The sequence below is a fragment of the Oxyura jamaicensis genome, chromosome 5, assembly GCF_011077185.1.
Source record: "Oxyura jamaicensis isolate SHBP4307 breed ruddy duck chromosome 5, BPBGC_Ojam_1.0, whole genome shotgun sequence".
NCBI lineage: Eukaryota > Metazoa > Chordata > Aves > Anseriformes > Anatidae > Oxyura > Oxyura jamaicensis.
The window spans coordinates 22,544,803-22,566,593 of record NC_048897.1 but is presented as its reverse complement, the minus strand read 5'-3'; positions in this window follow the sequence as shown (position 1 = coordinate 22,566,593).

The window sequence follows — 21,791 nt, the reverse complement described above, 5'->3', positions numbered from 1 at the left end:
GTCTAGCAACACTTGTCCAGTTTTCCTTGTAGTGGCCATCAAGACAACTTCAATATGTACAGCTGATCTGTTGGTAAAATTAAATGATCCTCCACATATAGCTGAACAGTACGTTGCCATCCCCAATAACAGGGCCACTAACTGAGAGCAGCTCATGCTGTTTGGGAAGCCTGAACAGAAGGTCACCAGGTGAGGAGGAAACTGAGAGTCAAGACTTGTTCTCCTTGATGTCCCAAAGCTTTGTCTAATACTTGCCTGTGTTACTCAACGTGGCCGTCTGACTGATACCTACGTTTGTGTGGCAGTGATATGTTCTGCTGAGCAGTGTTTTTCTGGGGAGAAAAGCACTTCCTTATGTTCTGCATTCTGTTTCCAATGCTTGCCTGCTTGCCCAGTTAATGAGTCTGGAATAACTAGGACCGTGTCATCCTTCTGCTATGTTCCTCTGAAAGCTTGCGTATGCTAATCATGTGAATGTGCTTCAAACTCTTGCAGTGGCAGGGTTTCCAAAGAGAGGGGGGAAAAAAAAAGCACAGGAAATGTCTAATGAAAGTGGAAAATACAGAAACCCATTCCATAATAAGCCAAAGTTTAATTGTGTTGAAAATTCTTAGCAAGAAAGTAAGAATAAACTGCAAAGTAACTTTATTTTTCAACTCAGCCTTCTCTAAGAACAGACAAATGTCTTCTGTGAGCTTAAGTGGGTGCAAATTGGTTAATGTCAGCTTGCTGTTTACAAGTAGCATCTATTTTAATTTTGTTGGCTGTTGATTGGAAATGTCATGTGATCCTTGAGCTACCTAATTTCTATACACAACAAGTCTTAGTGAAGCAATCCAGTGTATTAGCAGTGGTAAGCAGTTGGAAGGGGTGGACTCTGGCAATAGTTTGCTAGGTTAAGGTCAGAGTCTGCTGCCTGAAAATTGGTTTTCTTTGCAGCACAGTTAAAAAGTGCTTCAGAAGCAGTGGGGAGTTCTCAGAAGAATCTTGAGTATTCTTACGGATTGTAGGTATTCTTAGGGAGGAGGTACCTGCAAGGCACTTTGTGGATTGAGTGAATTCAGTATTGCATTTCAGCAGCTTTGACTTAATAGGGAGCAGCTCACCTGACACGACGACGCCTGAGCCAAAAGTAAAGGTGTGGGTTATTTGCCTGCCAGGCATCCTGTCCCGCCCTGGGTTGTGCTGTGAAGGAAATCAACCACTCGGGAAGTTCAGGCTGAACTTAGGGTGAAACGAGGAAAAATTTCTGCACTCGATATAGGTATTATTGTCAGTCTTTATTCAGCACATCTGCATAATGCCAAGCTGGAGCAAGCTTGCTGGATGCTCTCCATAAGTCAATCAAAATCTCTAGGTAGGAGCAGAAGTTCAAAGCACTCTGTTCTTATCCTATTCTTCACAAGTCAGAATGCTTTTGGAGCTGCCTGCCTTTTAATGAGGCCTTGAATGCAGTGATGATGGAGGCATTTCTTCATGGTGCCTGGTATGTTGTGCCTTTTCTATTCATTCTTCTGTCACTGGGACAGACAGCAGCTCAGCAGCCTGGCACACATCTCGACAAATAAAGGAAGGGAGTTGCATTGAGAGGGTAACAAGAGGACTGCTGGCTTCCAGGCCTCACAAGGATGAAACGTGAGACAGACCAAAACTGCACCAGGGCACTAGTTACTACGTAACTACTAAGGAGTCAGCAGGACAATTAAGCATCATGTCTTTGAATTAGTGCCACCTCTCTGTTGCCCATTGTGGCTGTTCAGAGCTAAGCAGTGAAGCAATAGTCATCCTGAAGTTTGAGATGAAAATCTAATGAGACTACCCACAGTAGCATGGTTATGTCTAGAAGCTGAGTTTGGATTTTTGTATTTCCTCACTGATTTTTCCAGTGCCACAGATGACATCCAAAGAGGATTTGGCTTTTCACTGTTACCCCTTCTTTCTGACTAATACCATTTAATGAATATGGGAGGCTCAAGATGGCAGAAGAAAATAATCCTTCCATTGAACAGCTATTTGATCTTGCACGGGGGGGACTGAGTTCTCCTTGCACATTTGAACATTGGACTACACAATATCCCTGCTACAAACAAATACAAACAGACAAAAAGCAGCATGCCAAGTCTCTCTCTTTTCCAGCCCTTTTTCTGTTACCTCTCTGAAAGAGTCCTAGAAGTCAGGTAGTAAGCTATACAGAACCATTGTTTTTTGGTAGCAGTTCAAGTTGGTAGCCTAGAAAAAGTTACTGTGTCTGAATCCCCACTCTCTATGGGGATGTAAATGCAACTGAACCAGCATGTTGCGGGCTCTAGCTGTTAGATGAAGGTTGCACCAACTTCCTTGGAATGCTGAATTTAAATAAAATTGGATTTGAGCAAGTGGGGATGTTGCTCTACCATAATGTGAAATCCAATATATATATATCAAAGGCACCCCTTTTAATAGCATGGAGGAGATAAGATCTGTATCTCTTGGGAATATGCTTCTAAAATGAACTTTCAGTTGCAGCCTCTCTTACTTTGGTCTCTTTGAATAGTAAAGATTCATGTTCTTACTTTTTAGTCACAGCAGCCTGGGTATTAGGTCACTGGAGAATGTTGTTTCTTTCACAGTCTCATTAACATCATAGCTTGGGTGTTGGTGCTCCTCTCCCATGCTCAGGTGCTTAATAAGCACTCTTATCACCCCAAAACAGTTACTTTGGATCCCAGCCCAGTGTGCGTGGGCACTGGCAGCTTTTGGATATTTATAGGGATTTCTACTTCCTTCTTTTCTTTGGGCCGCTTTCTTACTACAAGAATTTGTTGTTCCTTCCATGCCACAATGAATGTGGCACTCCCTGGGTGGTGTCTGGGCAATAGAGGCTATGTGTGTGCCCTCCCAGGGACTGGGGGCACTGCAAGCAGGGGCTATCACAGCAGTGGCATGCAAAGCACAGTAAAAAAAGGAATCACTGCTTCTTCTGCCTCTTTCCATCTAGTTTGGCAGATTACATAGGCTTTCTGGTTTATTACTGCTGGATATCTTAAAATGTTGAGCACTGTTATAATGTGATGAGAGAGAGCCAAACACTCCAAACGTTTTTCCAGTTGAAATTGTTCTCCGTATCTATGCACGGTGGTAGAAGGGCAGATAGTATGGATTGGGTCTTTCAAACAGTACAGTACTGTTTTTATATTGATTTGTTCTTTGAAATGTGAACTGATGGTCTGATTCTTCCAGAGGCCTTTACACTTCTTAAGCTTCCATCTCTTACTCTCTAGGTGCTTAAGGTGGAGGAGGGACAGCAGCTGTGTCAGTTACTTGACAGCTCCATGTGTACAGACTAGCCCAATGCATTTTGCTGACTGACCAGCCAGCTGATGAAGGGAAGGCAAGCAGCAAGTTCCCTGGGCTTTCCCTTCGTGGAGGTGCTGGCTGGGCTGCTCTGCTCCACTCAGCTCTTCTTTCCCTCAAAACTTGCAGTAGTCCAGTAGCTTTGAGACTGTCTTATTCTGAAATTCAGATTAAGTCTGTCAACATGTCTCTACTGGGAGCTCAATACCAGTAAGCTATGATAAGTACCAGTATGATTTTTAAAAAGCTTTCTTTCTGGGGGGATAATAAGAATATTATATCTGAGCTGCTCCGATCAAGACTGGGAAGGACCCTGAATGCACAGCTGGGGGAAGAAAACCTGCAGGGGCCATATTTTGGGCAATTCTTATCAGAAAGCACTAAAATACTAGGCTAGGAGGCATTACTTGGAAGCCCACAGCATCCTCCACTTCTCATTAACAGATGGTTCCAAGGTGTAAGTGTGGCAATGCAAACTCATGCATGTTTGTGCATGCTCTGGTCTGTGCCTCTCCTGGCAGGGCTCACTGACATAATTTGTTGGAAATTAACCTTTTGCTTAAGGTATCATTACAGAGGCTGGTATAATTTGTTCCATTGCCTGTGACAAATCTGTGTCTATCTCTCCGTGCTCTTTCAGGTAGAAGGAATTCTGCCCGAATGGTAGAGAAATGCTGGGTGTGAGACCTCATGCTCATCACAGGCAAACTTTCTTCTTGTGCTCTAAGTTTTTCTGTGCTTTCATTGCCAGGATTGTGCCCACAATCCTCTACCCCAATTACCCATTGATTAGGGCGCCTCTGGTAATCTGCCAGATGCAGGTTTGTTACCAACAGATGGCAGAAAGCATTTGAGGTAATGAGAGAAAGGATAACGATTGCTGATCTGCATAATAATCAGCTTGTGAACAGGTTTCATGTTTTTTTTTTTTTCTTTTTTTTTTTTTTTCTGTTTCCACTGGCTCAAAGATCGTACTGCTGGACAACCAAGCACCTTCTCTTCAGTTAAAGAAATAGTAATGGAAGAACTTGTTTCTGCCCAACCACACCGAATATTTCTAAAGATATGTGTGCTCTCCACAACACAGACTGAGGTTTTACCCAGAGAGACTGAGATGGTACACAGAGTGCTAGAAATGGATAGTCAGTTCTCCTGTGATCAAGACCTCTTATCAACTGATGTGGTCAGAAATACTTTTCATTCTGTTCTTTTATATATATATATATATATATATATATAAATTTCCCCACAAGCTAGGGAAGATTTCAGACCCAGACCAACTTCATGTTTGCTCTGTCCAGTGCCCAGTCAAAAAAAATTGCTTTCTGTTTCTGTATGTTTTGAGGTTCTTCAACACAACTCTATTGCTTTGCACATTGATATAGCCACATCGTTGCCACTTACAAGTCTATATCTAAATTGTTCTGGAGTTCTCGCAGAAAGAAGTCTCCTCTGATGTACTCTGGAGCAGCATTATTGGAGTCATCTGTCTTGTAACTCACTAGTTTCCTATACTACACAAAATCTGAAGTATGGATTTCTGCTGTTTGTCTGAAAACTGTATGTATTTGGACTGCTTCCATTAGTAATTCTCTGTATATGAAACAAGCCATGTACACTCACTCCCCAAAATCATTTAATCTTTATGCTGTTCACTGTGAATTTTGGTGTAGGATTTGAGTTAAAGAACGTGGAAAGTAGATGCTAATGCTGTGCCATTCTCCATTTATTCCCCAGCAGGGCTGGTAGACACAGAGGGCAATTTTTTATCCAACACTTTTACTTTATGAAATCCCTTTCATGGTTCAAGATCTCGATGGAGTTATTTGAAATTTGGACTTGATTCCACTGAATCATAAATGCAGATAATCTCCCCAAGCATCCTTTCTTTCTACCCTGGGTGCTGATAGTACATCAGCCAATTCTCTGGACAATTACATTTATCACAGTCTCATCTGCACTCTGTGCTGCCATGCACTTGTGGCTATTTATTCTAGTGTGTGAGCCTCACAAGGCAATTATTATCTACTCCTGTGTGTTGCAGATGCATAATGTGGGGGGAAAGAGAGGATTTCTATGTTCGAGTTTATCCAGTGAGAAATATGTACAAGGCTTTACAATTCAGTCTTGATGCTGTGCTACAGACACTGCAGATTTTCTTGTCCTTAGCCTGGTGTCTAGGGAAACAAGGCCTGGGCATTTGAGCTCATGCACATTTGTTGTATTTTATTTATTTATTTATTTATTTGTGTTTGTGTTTTCTCTCAAGGTGCTCAATTCTTGTAAGTACCCTGAAAATAGTTGGTGAGTAATGGATCTTATTTGTGGTTCCATAGGTAACACCCGTGCCGTGTGCTCAAAGTTTCAGGTATTAGGGAATCCAAATGAGAGGAAGACTGCGGAGGCTGTGGCCAAAGGAAAAACTTAATCTGCTGCTGGGGCTTGTTATACGTGTTGCAGTCCAAATGCTAGTTCATATAACAACAATCTTTTGTAACTTCTGAAAGTGTTTGTGAAAACTAGTCACAGTAGCTATTCTGGAAAAACAGACAAAAAACACGTTCCTCATATTTTTCAGAGAAGGTCTAGGACTGTTCTCCTAGTGTAATACCACTACAGCGTTATAGGCTAACCTTTTAAGTGCTAAGATACTTACGATATGTTTATTTTCTAGGAGGAGAATGGCTCAGCCATTTCCTACATCTAGAGAGACTGGATGTCTTCTAAAAAGAGATGGGGGCGTTTAGCCATTCTGTTCAACAGGTGGCCCCTGTATGTTGGGTCTTGCCCAGAAGCCTTGTTGGGAGGGGGTTTGGGGGAAGCCTGAGGCAGAAATCTCGTGTGCATCTGAGCTGGATTTCATTTCTTCTGGCTTATGGACAGTACCACTGGGCAATAGAGATGATGAGGAACGTGTAGGGAGAGATGAAATGGGAAAAGGGGGAACAAATTTCATCTTTGGGTGACGGTGAGCTGTTTACTTCACTGTATCTCAGGCTGCTGACAGTTTGGATATGTAAAGATAGGTGTATTCCTAAGGCAGGAGCTCTTTTGGTGGAAACAATTGTGGCAAACGGGAGTCGACTGTGAGACTGTGTGTATCCTGACAGCAGCACGCTGGGTGAAAAACAGACTTCTTGGAACTGATCAAAGTGTAAGCAGAAACAAGTGTGTGGAGGTTATTTATTTATTTTTCCAAAGAGTGCTGTCTGTTAATATTCTTTCTCTGCTGTTACCGAGACCTGCCTGGTGTTAAGTGATTCCAGGGTAATAACGAGACTTCACAGTGCACCATTACCACAGGGTTAACGATCCTCTGCAATGGGGAATGGAGGAGCACTGGGGCAGGGCTTCTTCTCTGAATCTGCTGCTGAGTTTGGTTCATTCAGCGAGAAGCTGAGCAGGATGCTTCCACCACTGAACTCCAAGGGACCACGTGTAGACTGAGGCTGCCACGCTTGTTAGGATGCTTCATAAGATGTTCTGGAGCTTCTGCACCAACCTTCCAGCTCAAGGAATAGAAAGTCAGAGTTTGTTTAAGGGACAAATAGAAGTACTTCAATGGCTCAAACAAAAACAGAGAGGCTTTACTTAGTTTATTTCTTTTTAAGCATCCGTTCTCCCTTCACCATACATTTCCCTGGAAGTGTTCTCAAGGCTGCTGTGCAGTTTAATGTCACTTCAAGCTTTTGCAAGACCAAATACACTGCTCTTTAGCAGGTGAAACAGATGCTCAAATGAATGAGGCCACGTTGCTTAAGGCAGTGTTCAATGGAGCAGCATCCAGAACCTTGCCTGCTGTGAAAAGGGAGGCTAAGCTTAGAAGGCACTGAGCTGCTGTTAATAGCTTATCACAGTCATTTTCTCTCTGCTGTTATCCTGGCTTTGACTCCTGGCTTTGGTCCACCTGGTAATGCTGTACATCTACTGTGAGAGACATCCTGTGCAGGCTTTTTTAGACAGCAGAGAGACACGGGGATTTTTGTTCAAAAGCAGTTGATTTAATTGTTGGTTACAGTACACAGTAAATGTTTTCTCTGGCCTTCATCTATTGCAATGAAAATAACCAAAAGGAGTATGAGGAATTAGAGAGTAGGTGACTTATTTCCACACGCTTGTTTCTCTGACCCTTATTTGCACATGCTTATCTGGAGTGCTGCTGAATACTTGTGCTTCCTGCTGACACTGTGGCAAGGTTATTGGTGTTCAGCACTCCTCAGAAATAAGCCTCTTTTTTTTTTTTCCTTTTTTTTTTTTTTTTTTTGTACAATACACCTGCTTCTCCTTTATTCCTTCCCTCCTTCCACAGAATATCTCAGCAACGCCACTTTTAAGGCCTCAGAGAGTCAAGCTGCAGCAAAAGCATTGCCAGTGACTGCACAGAAAATAGCGGCTGGCACATGGCATCTCTAATTCCTCGTAGTGCTTAACTCAGCTGAGAATGCTGAGCCTTTCATTAGCACACATAACAGCCCTGCGTGGTACTTCAAAGGGGGAATTTAAACCCCAGCAGTCCTACTGAGATGTTTTATGGCCTTCTACTTGAGGCCCTTCTTTCCTAGAGTAGATGCCTGGCTTCGCAGGGCAGGTTGCTTTATTTACAGATGGCGCACTTTTAATTTGTATTTAAAGAGACTCTTTCATAGCAACTCCAGCTCTAGAGTGAATCAGAGTGTGTCTCCTGCGTGATGTGATGGGTAATTCTGAGAGAGGGATGGATATTTGTAGAGGCTAGTCTTGCTCTTTAGTAACAGCCACGAGTTTTTGGGTCCCCTGCAAGGTGTTCCACTCTGTGCATCCTGAGCCATGCGTAGGCAGTGATGAAGCAGGACCCATCTCAACCCTCTCAGTGCTCAGAAGCTCTAGATAAGTGCAATGAGCTGCAGAATAGGGATGATGCTTGTGTGTAGGCAGCAGATTAAGCTGAGATGGCTGAACCAATTACTATCCCCCAGCTGTTCTGTCCCAAAGTTGTTGCCCTGCAGGGATGTTAGCTGGGAGGGTCTGAAGAGATGAGAAAATCAGTGCTTGGGCTTGTAGAGGACAATTTTTAATATCTTGAGTCTGCTTGAACAACTGCTCAGTAGGAAGGAGGATCTGGTGGTGAGGAGCACCTCACCTCTTTGTAGTTTACGGGAGATACGCAAAAACAGGCAGTGAAGTTAACTTTGATTATGTGAGGGTGGTAGAGGAGCTGCTCTGCCTCGACCAGCTGATCCTGCAGTGGGTGTGCTGCTCCCCACTTGAGGAGTACAGGAGGGCTGGGACAGCAAGGGGAGGGGGATTGCTTTGTAGCTATCACAGTTTAATCTGCCACTGTGTAGGAGAAATGCTGAAATTTTTTATGTTATTTATTTATTTATTTTTTCAGTGAGGCTCCGCAGGTTGCTGGGCTATCTAAAGGAAAGGCTGGGAGTCTATTCTTAACTGAGAATTGAGATTTTTTTCCTCCCCATCTTTTCTTAGCATCATACAGAATGAAGGCCTCTGCATGCAGTCAATGCCTTTTTATCAAAATTGATGAAAACCAAATAAAATAGCGCACAAGTTGTTTGCTTAATGCTTTATTCTTTGAAGCTGTAGGAAATGTAGCACGTCTTCCTGGTGCTGACACTTGCCTATTCTGTGACCTGTGAGTCACGTAACGCCATGACAAAATGGGAAGAATGAAACCTGTGGCAGATGGCTGTGTGGCTATTTCAGGCTCTCAGAGGAAATGGGAATGTAGGACTTGCTTATTTCTGATTCAGAAAAGCTCCATTGCTGTGCACATGAAGGGAAAGGGAAGATGAAGGCTCCCAGACAGTGTTAGAGGTTTTCTGTCCTCTGCCTGGATTGCTGCCAGGGCTTGTGATGGAACGAGCCCTCCAGCAGATTAAAGTTACGCTAATCCAGATCATCCAGCTATCTGAGACCCCCAATCATCAGTGATGAGGCCAGAAAATTAAACTGCTGTCATTCTAAAAGAGAAATACCCTTTCCTGGTGTTTCACTGAGACTATTGCATTTCAATTCTTCCACCTTGCTGTGAGCAACGGGTAAGGCCTCGGTGGCTTCTTGCTGCTCCTGCTCCATGTCTTCATTGCCAGGGACTGAAGCCTACTTTAAAGAAGGTGGTGTTCCTGCACGTGTCTCGAGGTGGTGCAGCTCAGGTGTGAAAGGCAAGCTCCTGAGGAAGTGGGCTTAAAAAGCAATCTTACCACTCAGAGAGCAGGCGTCTAATACTAAGAGACAAAGAAATCTCGACACTTGAAAAATGTGCTCTTGCTTCTGTTTTGGGCCTTCAACATTTGTTATATTTTCTTTCACAGCAGAGAAGGACAGAAGCTAATTTTGAAAGTGACAGACCACTGTTTTGTGATCATCTGTTTTCAGTGTCTGGGCTATAAAAAAAAAATTAAAAAAAAATAGCAAAGGTGGCAAGAAAGCTGTGAGCGATGGTAGCAACAACCCTTCCATCTTGTGTTGTCAGGCTTTTCTGTACAGCCATCCTGCAAGGAGACGCGGCTCTGATCCGAACTTAGAGGCTGCTGCACAGCCGCTGTGCTGCCATGTGGCATAGTGACACAGGGAACAACATACCGTGATGCCATGGGGCTCTCTAAAAGTCCCTTGGGCTTCCCTTGGGGTCTGCCATCCTCAGACTCATGCCTGTTTCTGTGTAACTGCTGTCCCATGCCTTCCGCAAGAAGAAAAGTTGATGCCATTCCTTGACTGGAGCAAAGCATTTTTTTTTTTTTTTTTCCTGGTGAGTCCTTGCCAAACTCTGTATCTGAAAATAAATATTGTGTGCAAACTTTCCTCTGCAGGTTACAATCTGATTGATCTCCTGTGGGTCAAGGGGAGAGTGCCAGGAAAGGGAAAAATTAACTTCTGCCTTCTCAAGCCTAATCCTGAAACACAAGTGATCACATGCTGGAAAGAGTTTCCGTACATTTCTGAGAATTATAAATATAATCCAATACAGCTGCTGTGCCAGCATGCCCATTCCTTTCCTCCTGCACTAGGTCTGGCCCTTGGCTGGGCTCCTGTGTGTTTTGAAGACCCACGGAGGAAATCTCTGCACCTGATCATACGAAATGTTTTTGCTTGCAGTGGATCTCTGTACAAGAGCCTTATTGCCCCTTGTGCTACAGCGGGCTTCAGCTGAGGCAGTGCTAGAGCTGAGTGCTGTTCTGCCTGCTGTAGGCTTTGCCCTGAAGGAGATTGATTTGCAAAAAACAGTGAGGGTGGGGGAAAGAGAGGACAAAGAACATCCTGGTGCGGGCATAAATATTGTGTGCTATTGGGCCAGGATGCATTGCCACAAATCTTTGGGTATTTATTCTCTCCTTTTCTAAAAGAGTGCAGGGGGGTGGGGGAATATTGACGGTTTCCCTTTAATTTAGCCATGTTTTTTAAATTAAAAGAGAGATTTGGAAATTTTAACTGCTTTTGCAGCCTCCACTATAACAATTCAAGCTGCTCACAGAGCTTATAAGCCCCTCTACCTCTCCAGCACTGTTTTTTTTTTTTTTTTCTCTCCCAGCGATGGAGAAATCTATAGTTCTGGCCCTGTGGCATTTTTGTAGGTGGTGGGGCTGTTAATACCAGAATCTTGGCGAGTTTCCAACCAGAGTAATTACATTCTGCCGACCTGGAATTATTTCTGCAGCCACACAAGGTCACTTCAGGCACTGGCAGGGCTGGGGCTGCCACCCGGAGCCCTGCTCCGCCCTCCTCTCCAGCCTTTTTTCCCTAGGAGTGGCAGAGGGCTCCTCGCTCACTGCAAGGTACCTGGTGCCCAGTAAAAACTGAGCAAAGGAAATGCAGCTGAGCAAATCCCCTGAACCGCTGTCATTAGGTTTTGAAGTGTGTCCTGCTATCCCGCTTCTTTTGATAACTCGAAAGCTGGCATTTTTTACAGACAGTGGCTCTTTTCTTGTTCTCCCTCCGACTCCTTTTGGAGCCAGTGTGGCACAGCTAATTCGTGGAGGAAATTACATTTATTACTTTTCCTAGCAAATGCGCCCTCTCTGCAATGCCATTTCGTGCAGCATAGGGCAGATGCAAGTCAGGCGGCCCATTTTCCTAATTTCATTTGGAAGGATCATGAGACACCATGCTGGTCTCACAGGCTGGGGGCTCGTTTGAGAAAGAAAAGGCGCAGCAGGCTCCTGCATTGATGGAATCTGTGGCATCGCCCCAAATGTGGGTTGTCCAAAAAACACCCTCAAGGACAAAGTGTATCCTTCCAAAAACAAAACACACCGCCCCGACAAAACCCAACCAGCCTTTGTGACAGCCATGACTGGGAGGAAGGTGTCTGGTGTTGGGACACTAATGCAGCCATTGTTTCGGTACAGATCTGCTTGTGCTGCCTTTGCCTTCCTTTATTGTAGGGCAGAGCTGACAAAACCCTTGACCAGGGAACTCTGATATTCAGGCAAATCTTTCTGCAAACCACCTCTGCTCAGCCTCTTCCGTGACTGGGTGTAGACCTAAATCTGCAGCCCCTAATCCCACAGGTCTTTGTGCATTAATCCTTTACAGTGCCTCTGTACTTGCCTCTTATGCCTGGCCTCTCTTTGATGTCCCAGCTTGCAGGTTTTTAAAACCACACAACCTAGAAAGGATCTGAGGTGATAAAGTCTGTGGAGAGACATGCTGGTTTGGGGGCTGATTTTCTTGGAGGAGTGTTTTTAGTCAAAATTGCAGTTCCCTTCAACTATGCTCTGTTTTCCTTTTCTCCTCCTCTTCCTTTCATTTTTGTTTGATTGTTTTTCTTAGGGAGGAGGTGCTAGGAGGAGGTGCGGTAATCACACCTGAAACATTATACCTGATATACAAAGGTGGTTGGGACAGCCATCCAGCATGGTCTTTCAAGATTTCTGAATCCAGCTGTGCTATCAAAACAAATGTTACAGGATTTAGACTCAATTTTGTCATTCTCTTTTGAAAGTGGTAAAAAGTGAAACGTCTTTCAGAACAAAAAGTTCTTTCCCCACACCCCATCCATCTCCACCCCAGACTGAATTTAACACTTGCATGGGTTTAAAAAACTTATGCAGACAGTCAGGAAAAGAAAGTGTAATTTAATTTCTACTTAAATCAGACTGATTCGGTCCTCTGTGAAGATTTAATTTTTGCAGAGGATGAGTTTGGATGCTCTTGAAACATATGGGATAGAAGTGCTGGGACATAGGTCTGTGAGTACCAGTGAAATTGCATGAATAGCATAGAAACTAAAGCTTAAAAAGACTGATCTGTCAGGGAAAGCTGACGACCACCTAATATCAAAGCTGTTATTGAAAATCTATTAACCCAATTTTTAACCTTGTGGTCAGCCGCCCCGAAATACTACAGCCTTTGGCACAGCACCAAAGCATCGCCGTGCTACAGGGAACTACAATAACCTATAAGCAGGCAAATTCAGCAAACAAAAGAAAAACAGACATCAGCATATCCGACGGTGCTGTCCGTGCGCTCTTGCTGCTGTGCACACATCGGTATGTAACGCAGCCCGCCCCAAGCCGAGGCAGAGGCGAGCGCTCGGTGCGTGGGCCCGGGGCCTGTGGTCCCAGGGGTGCCTGGCTGTGCCACTGGGGTGTCTCTCACCCGTGGGACATGAATGGGCCTCAGCTGTGAGCACGGCATCTCAAGCTGGCTGGTCACTTCAAGCAGAGCATTTATGTGATTAAAAAGCACCAGTTTAGGAGCTGGTGGGGAGGCTGCTAGGTAGAGGGGGGCTGCTTGCTGGCGGGCAAGAAAGCAAGGCGAGGGAAAGGGTGAAGCCTGCAGATGGGAGAGCTGCTGCCTGCTGCTTGCGGGGCAAGGGCAGCCGGAGCCGCCTGCCAGAAATCTGGTGCTGGCAGAGCGATGCCTGCGCACACACGCACGGGAGGAGGCGTGTGTGTAGCCGTGGGTGCATATGGCCGTGTCCGTGTGCCGAGACGTGCGGCCTGTTCCTGCAGGATAAACACACCAGGGGAGGCCTGCCACTTCAGGAGTGAAACCCCCCAGGTGCCCAGCCCCAGCCCCGCTTGGTGCACGTGCAGGGCTGCTGGTTTCTGTGAGGCGCCGTGCAGGAGACGCCGCCATCGCTGCATCCACGCTGAATGTTAAGAGCAGCCTCAAGGCTGGGCCTGAGGCCAAATGTGCCGACTGTCCACGCTCGAGACCGGGCTGAGGGTGAAGCGGTGAGCGCATTCAGGGGAAGCGTTGTGAATGAGCTCTGTGTATTTACTCGCCGCGCAGGCAGGTCCCTGCGTGCCGTGCCTGCCCCATCTGCTCTGGTGGTGATGGCAAATGAGTGACAGGCACACAAAGTACCCCAGACTCCCGCCGCAGTTGTCACCTGCCACGGGTGCAGCTGGGATTTGAGCTCTGCTGCAGCTTGAGACCAGCCCCGCTTCCATCCTCCTCCGGTTTGCTCTGCTCAGGTGCACGATTTGGCAGCCGTGTCACGTCAGGAAATGCCTTTACCACTTCTGTGGTTCGCTCTCCCCTCCTGAGCCAGGTTTCTCCTAATTACCTGCTGCTGCTAGGGCCTCGGAGCATCCCAGGGGGAAGGCCTGGGTGGGACACAGCCCTGCTGCCCTTGTACCGAGCTGCATCCAGGCACAAGTGTGGCTGGCATGGTGCTATGCGCTGTGCAAGCAGAAAACCAGAAAACCACGTTTCAGTATAAAGTTCTTCAGTGACACAGTAGAAAAGTTTCTTTTACTGAAGCAGAGAAGTATAAATAAGAGAAAATTTACCAATAAGATGCATGAACTGGAAAGTCTGCGTGTCAGCCAACTATTCGCTGGCATGAGTTTGATGTCCTGCATCAGCAAATTGTGAAATTAGTTTTTTTTTTTTTTCTCTAAAACACAGTTTACTTTGAAGAAATAGGCAACATACATCTGGCCACAATTAAGTTATTCAGAGAGCAACAAAATAGAGACTTGGATTTTTTTCGATTGTTTAGGCTTAAACATGATTGCTTGTTCAGGTTCCTCGGCTCTCTTTTATTTATTTATTTATTAAAATTTTTAATCTTTGAAGTGTTAAGTACCGTAGAAACAGCCAAAACCCTCACAGATATCAGTGTTCATATTAAAAGCATTACCATGGATGAGGATCAGTCCAGAAGCTGCTTGCTGTACTATGATTTAAATCCCACTTCAACACAAGCACTTGAAATACTTCAGTGAAATGGAACTGAGTCTGGTTTCAAGTCCTTGTTTTGCAGATGTCCCCGGTTTTCTGAGTGATGGATTCGCCATGAGAAAGGGGAAATCTTTGAGGCAAACACAGGGCACAGGCAATGAGGGCTGGCTAAGTACAGACCTGAGCAACACAGAGCTTAAGGGAACTGGAAGAGCAGTTAAACACCTACAAGGCACATAGCAATATGCAGGTTGGCAGGGGCTGGTATAAGACCGTCGGAAATAGCTCTTCTTCCCCGCATGCACCCTCACCCTTGTCTCATGCCTACACTGAAGCTTTGTCAGTTATAGAGGAGGATCCAAGGAATTCCGGTGCCCTGCAGATGGAGATTTTCTGAAGGACTGCAAATGGGGGCTGCAACAAAAGTAATTACAGATACACGTCCTGTAACACTATGTGAAGTCCATGACATCATTTGAAAAAAAAAGAAATACCACAGCATTTAAGTCTCTGTGTTTTCTATGCCAAGCTTGGGTTAAATTTGCCGACAAGACCCTCTGCTTTCTGGATTGCTCTGGTGCAAAGGAATAAAGATGTTAAAGCAGTGTCAGAGTGACTTGCTGCAGCATCTGGGTGGTACAGTGGACTTGGATGAAATTCTACAGAATTTGAGACTGGAAGTGCTCTTGATGCTGTGAGGAAGATCGCCACCCACCTGGTGGTGCGTGGAGGCCAGGTGGTGTTTCTGGCACCTGGCAGAACAAGACAGATGCTCTTTGGACAAGCCACTTCCTTCTCTCCAGACTTTTCTCAGGCTGCCAGCAGACTCCAGCAGACAATTCTGCAGACTCGATGCATTTCTTGGCTTTCCAGTGAAGTAAGGATTAGGCAACCAGAGCCTGGAAGATGCACCAAATGGTGCCACTGTGGGTTGGGCAGGTTCTTCCCTTTATTACGTAGACAGGCATGCGTAACTAATTTATAAGAAAAAAAAATAGGAAAAATCTTAAGAAACTGTTAAAAAATCACTACCAGAAACCGTCTTGGCTATATTTAAACAGGCAGAAGAGATCAGAAGCTAGCATGGCAGAGGAAGATACCAAGCTTGCAGGAAATAGCCAAAGACAACAAACATAAATGGCCAGTGGATCACAATCCCTGTTACAAGAGATGACTGCAAGCTACAGGAGTGCTTACAATGTTCCTGGGAGAAAGGAGTTTAATAGAAGGGTGCAGCCCCCTTTATGAAGGGCCCCATGGGCTGAATTTCAGGCGAGAAGTGGCAGAAGGGAGTGTTGCTGGCACTGCTTGTTCCTGCCTTTGAGTCCATCTGAGTAAAGCCATCTGACCCAACCAACTCCCTTCCCACTGACCACCCTCCAGCCAGGGATGCAACAAGGTGTTTTGGGGTATGTGTCACATATCCATCATCCAGCAGTTTTCTTCCAGCTGCTGCTGCTTCCTTCTGGTCCACCTCTGCTCTTCTGAGAGCAGCAGGCATGCCAGGATCAGCTGGCAGGGCTCAGGCATATTTGTTCCCCACGGCAGCTGCTGCTTGAGCTGGCCACCAGTGGAAGGTGGGATGCAGGGCTGAGAGTACCCACAGCACAGAAACATGAGACACTTCCATTCTGTGTAATTCATCTCATGCCAAACCAAAGTAGTAAGGGAAAATTTAATGTATATGCCAAACACTGTGTCCACAGCTCTGCATAACACTCTGCTGCCACAAGGTGTTTGTAAACTATTTCCAGATTGCAGACATAGCTGTTTAATGGTTATTCATTAATTGTTTGGTCTATCTAAGGAGTTAGGTGTCTGGGCAGGCAGTTTGGCAGAATTCAGGGAATTGAATTTGGGTTGTGAACCCAGCAATTCCCTGCGACGCTCGCCATGTCTGGGAACAGGCTGAACCTCTCCTATAGACCGCTGTGCCAGAAGGAGAGTCCGAGCACAGCTCTGCCTGCCTTTTTGCTTCCCTATTTTGCCTTGTCTTGCCCCGTGGGTTTAGCTCTGTCCTGAACCATTTTGCTACATCCTCGTTTCACACTTGGCCTGTATACAATGTCATACGCTCTGTGATATGCTGGTGTGGCACAGGAGCATTGCTGCGCACACACCTGTTGGGCTGGGGCTGTCGCTGTATTTGAGAGTGCAGACCAGCATTTCCAAGCACCTGGGTGAGAGCTCATCAAGGGCACTTTGGATAAAATAAGTCAGGCTCATGGAGCATGACCGCATGCATGGATGCTGCTGGATTTCACAGGAATCCATGTCTTCAAATATAGGGGGAAAAAAGGTGGGGGAAGAATAATGCATGCAATGAAGGCAATGATACTGCAGTCATAAGGATGTAGCTCAACAGAAGGAAGTAAATACAGTATTGTTGGAATATGAGACATGATTTTAAATTCTTGCCAACAAAGATACCTTTTGTGACCGTGGCCGTTCCTTCTGCTATACCAGCACTGTGACAGTAACAGCTTGGGAGTCTGAAATCAGTTTCTAAACCCTTGACCTCTTAGTGTGAAAAAGCAGCAGCAGGAGGAGGTGGATTTGCTGGGGATAAAGCTCTTATCCTCAAAGAGTTTATCTTTTAATATCAATCTATGGACAAAGTTAGCTATAAATCCATGGGAAGCACCTATATTCTGTATCCATTCCAGTAGCCAGTGGGATGTGTGCCAGGCAGGTGGACAGTGGGCTGGCTGGGCTCTTGCTCTCTGAGAAGTTTGCTGGAAATTCATGTCTATTACCACTAGACAGAAATCTGATTCTTCAAACAGGCACTGTTAAATTTGTGTTTATCTGGATCAACATGTCTCCCTCCTAAATACAAAATATTTCATTAATTTTGAAATCAGTTTTTGTTCCAGAATTGGATATCAAAAAAAGCAAAGAAAGAGTAAAGTGAAATTAAAGATTTTGATAGATGTGATTTTTCCTGCCTTTTTATTCTCCTTTCCTCTATCTGAGGTGTCGGGATGGGCTTTCTTTCTGAGTTTGTAGGGATAGAGACAGGACAGTGAACTGGCAAATCAACAGCACCAAGGGATTACTTTTCTATCACCTGAAACTGTTCTAGTGGATGCAAACCCAAGTCTGATGATTTTCTCAAAGAGCCAGATCCCCCTTCTTGGGCTAATTGTACAATCTCCACTTCTGTCCTTCAAAGACTGTTCTTTGTCCTGGAGATCTGTGTGTCTCTGTTCAGTTTTCTGTGTTTGTTTTCACCAAACAAACCAAGTTTGTTTGTTTGTTTTCACCCTTCACCAAACAAGCCATGAGAACGGCGACCAGCCCAGGGCTGCATGCACCTAGCTCTCCAAGGGGCCTGCGGGCTCTCACCTCGGCTTCTCCGAGTCGCATCAGGGTTTGTTCAAACCTAAATTGCCCCAGCTGTGGCTCTGTCTTGTCCCACTCTCACCCCTTCCCTCCAGGACTTCAAGCAACCCCAAACACCTGGAGCATCTGGCATACCCATGTCAGCGGGGGAGCCTGGTGTGGGGCTCTCTGCTCCTCGCTTCTTGCCGCTTAGGATTCGTGGAAGAGCAGCTCGGCGTCTGCCGTGCACGCGGCATCTCCCCCTCCCCACCCCCAGACGGACCCAGATGCCAGGGTCGGCGAGCGAGGGCACCACGAGGGGACCTGCCAGCTCTGCCACTGCAGCTGCTCCCTCTGTTGCTGGCAGCTGGGCTTGAATATTCATGGCAACAAAAGATTAGCACTGTGTGCGCTTGGCACTGGAGGCAGATAAACTTTCTTGAGGTGCCGGTGGCTCTGTTCTCATCCCATTCAAAGAGCTCTCTCCCTCTCCCCCTCTCCACTTGTCTGCTTCGTCGACCAGCTGATTCCTTGCTGTATAAACGGCCTCTGCTGGGAGAGAGGGGCAAGCAGCTTGATTAAGCATTCAGCAAAGTGGTTCGGAGTCCAGACAAACTAACGCGGGTCTTGCCAACACTTGCACGCAATTGGCACTGAGGAAAGACAGGAAAAAAAAAAAAAAAAAAAAAGGCTCATTTATAAGTGGGTGAAATCTTGCAAGGCATCAGAGTGGGCTTATGCGGTGCTATCCCCTGCTCAAGTGATTTAGGCAGGTAAGAGCATCATTCACCCTGACTTCCAGTGAGATTTAGGTTTTTGAGTGACTGAAGAACAGTCAAGAAGGAGACTTAGACCTTTCAGTTGCACCTCAAACCATCAATGACTGGTTTAAAAGAGTCTGCCATTTCCTTCCTGCTCTGAGCTGGCCTGTAAATAAATGAAAAAGAGAAAAAAATCAAACTGAAGATTGTTATCAAAGTACTGATGCTAGTCAGAAGTAGAACAGCATGTCTTCTGTCATGTCATCTGGGCAGACAGAAAACATGAGCTGGGAAGGTGGTGTGAATTGCTTTTGTGGCAATCTAGGAAACAATCTTCCTCAGCATTAGAGAGCTATTATATGTAAGCCACTTTTTATCCCTTCCTTGGCATGAATTTTCAGTCCTCCATGGGCCATCAAGGCTGAGTCACATTCAGCAGGCTGCTTGTGCTTAGGAGGGAAACCTTCAGGGGTGCCAGGCAGAGAGTGGCTGGAGGTTGAAGGAGGATGGGTTACAAATCACCCAGCAAAACCACCAGCAGGATAGCAGCAGCTTTTCAAAAAGCATCCAGCAGTGGGCTGTGGAGTTGCCCTTCTCTTGGTGGGCCAAGCAAACATCCCCCCAGACACAAGAGGAGGCATCTGTTCAGTCAGTGGAGAGAAAAACTATCCAGGCTGTTCCAGCTTTAGGGTGAGAGGAACAACACCTCAGATGTGCCTGCACATTTCCAGTTGTTAGAAAGGGAGCCTAGGCAATGAGAACAAATGCAGACATGTATGCCATAGACAAATACAGTGGCTGAACTGCAGCTCCCTCAGAGCAGCCAGGGAGAGCAGCAACCCAAGGAACATCTCCAGCAGTGTCTGAAGCCAGAGGGCTCCAGTGGATGACCCTCATTCATGCTCTGAGGACCTGTGGGTGTAGTGGCTTGGCAACACATAACACAGGCTTGTGCTGTGAGTGGGGAGAGAGGAGTTTTCTAGATCTTCCCCAGGATATCATATAATGAGGCTTTGGGGGCTCAGCAGTAAATGAACGCCACGAAAGGCTGCCTGATGGGGTCTGTTCAGAGTAGCCAAATAATTATCTTGCTCTGGCAAACCACACAGCTCTTCAAGTCAGGATAATATTAATAGTTTATTATTTGCTGCTGCGTGGAAAATGGGAATAATTTTGAGTTTTCAATAATTTGCTAGCAAATTAACTTCTGATGCCAAAAGCAAGGCTGCTGCATTGCTAACCATTCTCCAAGGATGACAGTGGGAGAAGAAAAGAGCTTAGGGGCATGGCCACCTGCTCCTTCTCCATCTGACACTGCCGTAGTCGCAGTCTGCCCAGATTTGGCTTGACAGGTCTCTTGTAAGGACAATTGAAACAACCTCATTAGAAAAGAAAAGTAAAACTGTTCAGAAATGAAAGGTAAAATTTGCTTATGCCAGATTTGTGAGTCTATTGGGAAACAGGACCCTCGCTGTACATGAAGCTGTGTCACAAGGCTGGTATCATGAAGGAGCCCTAAGTCTTTTCCTACGACATAAAATATCCAGCTTCCTTAGCGAGGGGCTGGCCCGTTCAAAGCAAAAGTTTTCCTCCCATGCCCTCACAAAGGAAGCCTTGGCAGACCAGATTGACACTTCTTCAGGTCTTTCAACCTTTCTCGAGCTGTCCGTCTCTTCAGGGTCATTGCATGGATGTGCCTCTGCTGACACCAAAGCCATGAGCCTGTTCATTGCAGCATCTCAGAGGATGAACTGCATCATCTGGGTGCACGCTGGGGCTTATCCCCTGCCATTTTCACTGGAAGAACAGAAACAAGAAAGCACCTTCTCTATGGCAGCATGGGGCAGCTGCAGCTATTCCCCAGAGAGTGGTCACTGGGGCAGCCCTACCTCATTCCTAGACATAACCACAACGGCGAGGGAGTGACTCGTGTGGAGAGCAAAGCCAGCTCAGCCTGACTCATCCTGCAGTGAACTGTCCCAGGATATTCCGCCTTCACCTGCTGTTTTTGTTAAAATAATTAAATAAATAAAATCTAGCAGAGAAATCCTTTCCTAATCTGGACTGTCCGGGAAGCTCCCTAGTTATTCATCAGTGTGAGAAGTGCTGATGTGCAACCCCTCATCCTACAATGTGAAATATATCCTATGGCCACAGAGAAACAGGCACAGGGCTGAGATCAGGTTCGGGACTCCCTGCTCTGAAGTCAGCTCTGGAAGGCTCATTCCTCAGAGCCAGACCTGCTGCTGGTCACTTTACCACCATTTGCTATCCAGATGCTCCAAGGGATCAATCCCTGGTTAACAGATATTACAAGACATCCCAGAGGGTCAATCCCCTTAGTGATACTAAATATTTCTCTATAAATTTAGCAGCTGGAGTCTGAGACAAGGAGCCTGCAGTGTTGCTCAGGGTGGCTTCCCCCAGCTACAGCCAGTGCCCTTACCCCAGTGCTGACAGTGCCTGGGCTGTGACTGGAGGAGCTTCTGCATAATCTTGCAAAACAAGGATCTTCATACTGCAGGATGGACACAGCAGAAATATTTTTATCCAGCATCAGAGTAGAACTCACTAAGAATGGTTTATTGATACAAACTTATTTTTAAAAGCTTGTCTTTCATACCACTTCTATGCAAAGACGCACATGTGCAGAGGCAAGGAGGCACTGGAAATTAAAAAGATTTGTGAAAAGGGGCTTTTTTTCCATTAACTTCAAATGCTGACAGACTTTCAGTGAAGATGAGAAATACAGCAAGGCTTTACAGTTGAGAACGGCTACAAGAAAATGAGGCTCTTATTTCTGCAGGAGAGTGCGATTTAGAGGGCCAGAGGTGAGAGTTGTGCTAGAAAATCAAAAGACAAAAAGAACCAAAGAAAGGTGAGAGAGATGGACACTAGAGAGATCCTTAGGTGTATCTCTGGAAGATTTAAAGAACTTTAAAGGGAGTTTTAAATAAGGCAGCGTACATTTTCTATAAAGCACAGAAGCAGACATTAATTTTAAACTTGCAATCTAAAAAAATCCACCTGATGAATTTTCTAAGAAAGTGCACCTCCTAAGTCAGCAAGAAAGAGATTGGCCAGTGCATAGAGATGGTCAGGGTTGTAGAATAAATAAATAAATAAATAACCCCCCCTCCTTGCAGTTTGCATGAAGATTGCAGAGATAAGAGCTCTGAGTACAACAGGAAGCTCTGAGCTGGCAACAAACCTCCTATAAGGAATCTTGGAAGAGCTTTA